The sequence below is a fragment of the Nicotiana attenuata genome, unplaced genomic scaffold (genome assembly GCF_001879085.1).
Source record: "Nicotiana attenuata strain UT unplaced genomic scaffold, NIATTr2, whole genome shotgun sequence".
In the NCBI taxonomy this organism is placed as follows: domain Eukaryota; kingdom Viridiplantae; phylum Streptophyta; class Magnoliopsida; order Solanales; family Solanaceae; genus Nicotiana; species Nicotiana attenuata.
The window spans coordinates 41,025-43,293 of NW_017673400.1; positions in this window are offsets into that span (position 1 = coordinate 41,025).

The window sequence follows — 2,269 nt, forward strand, 5'->3', positions numbered from 1 at the left end:
ATTTAAAATTACAAAAAAAAGTAAATTTTTTTTTGCGGGGGTGGGGGTGGGGGGTGGGGGGGTAGGGGTAGCAGCTGGGTATTTGTACGCGCTGCATTTTTACCTGGGAGAAAATTTTTTGTGTCAAAGTGGAACAAAAGAAATGGGGTTGGAGGGCCAAAATGGAACAAGGCTGAGTTAAAGAGCCAAAATGAAAAATTGGACCAAGTTTAATGGTCTGTCTATATATATATATATATATATATACACACACACACACACACACACACACACACACTTAAATAATTGGATATACAATTAGGAAAATATTAATAATTTTAATATTGTTAATTATTAAAAGTGGGTATCATTAGTTACTAATTAACTAAAAAAAAAGGGCGTGCAAGCCAAGCCCATAAAGGGCTCTTGGCTGGAAAAAGGCATAAGCTAACAAAGAAATAAGAGAACAGAACCCCACGTTCTGTTGCAAGAAACACAGCAGCGCTTTACAACAAAATACTCACGGAAGATTGTAGGTTTCATTACGAATCACTAATTCTTGAACCCAGGTATATAAAATTTCTTATTGTCAATTATCCTACAGTAGTTTTAGGTAAGAATTGAGTAGTTAATTCCCTTCTTCCTCTATATCAGTAGTAAATTGCATATTTAGGTGTAGTACTTTAAAATTGATTAAAATGCACTAGTTGTTGTAGAATCGATTGTTTGACTGGTGTCAATTGGACTGGGGCCTACGTATTGGCTCGAGAAGTTTTGAGGTGAGTTGATATAGCCCTTTACTAAAGTGGTTTAACTCACAAAAGCACGCATACAAGGTGTTTGTTGAATTGCATAAAGGAGTTAATATGTACTTAATTGGAGTAGTAAGTACCTATTAGCTTAGAATTATTTTCTAGCTAAAGTTTAGATGATTATTTTGATATATGTGCATAAATTTCAGATTTTTGTGTTATTCTTATATGCCATCTTCATGTTGAAAATTCATGAAGGATCAAGAATCTTTATAAATTCTTTTGAATGTTTATTTCATTCTCATGTCAACCCTTACATTTGAGGATACGAGTATGAGTATGTATAAAAGATTTAGACTTGAAAAGTATAAGAGCTCCACTGGTGCTCCCAAGTAACAATTGTAGCTTGAATAGACAATGCAAAAGGTGAAATTTTTGTGGAGCTTAATTAAACTGTTTTGTAATAGTATTTGATGCTAGACGAGGCGGCACGTAACTAATCGAGGAGAAAGTGCTTGCATTTCATGTGATTGGGACGCCTTCCTGTTATAGAATTATTACATGTAAAAGTTGGAGTAGTACTAGGCAAGCAGTTGCATAGCACTGAAAATTGTCTAGCAATTGCAATGCTCTACTGGATATTTCGGCACTTGATTGAATTTTAAGCTAAGGATTATCAAAGACCTGTGATATTGGTTAATCACTTGTGTTTTGTGATGTGTAAAGTGTTATGATTTGAAGTTGTTTTGACTATTATACCAGTTGGATATCATTGCGTCAGAATCTTGTCTAATCTGAGAGGAAAAGCGAATAATCTTAAAATGAAGATAGCTTGGATATTCAAACATGAGCTCTAGTATTTCTTGGTGAGTATTTAAAGGAAGGGTCAAAAAGTGCTTTGCTTTTTTTAAGACGTAGTCTTCTTTGTCAGTCACNNNNCCATACTTATAAACAGGAGGCTACAAGCATTTAGGAAAAGTCTTTTTTTTTCATACTTTAGATCGTGCAGTAGAGTCTACCTCTAAGAAATTATCTAATTTATTCGTTTCTCCAAAACTCGCAGAAATGGCTCGTACTCGCAACTCTGACACCGACCCTCAGGATGCTGCTCAAGAAACTATCGCTACTATTGTGGCTCAAGGTAGAACTAAGAAGGCTTCGACTCAGAAAAGGAGGGGAAAATCCACAAAGGGAGTCCAAGTACCCCGGGTTGAACAAGAAGAAGGGGTGGAGCATGATGATCCAGTACCTCAGGATCCAGTACCGCCCCCAACAGCAGCTCCGGCTCAGGCAACTATATCTCCCGAGATGGGTCAGATGTTTAATGCTGTCAACAGTGCTATGGAGATGTTTAAAGCCTTTATGGCCAACCAGAACGAGAGGAGAGATGAGATTCCACCTAATCAAATAGACAGAACAATTCTGAGTCCTCAAGAGTGAATGAATTTTTGAAGTTGAGTCCTCCAGTGTTCCATGGTTCTATAGTTGATGAAGATCCGATGTTGTGGCTGGAGGGTGTCAAGAAAGCCCTCCGAGTG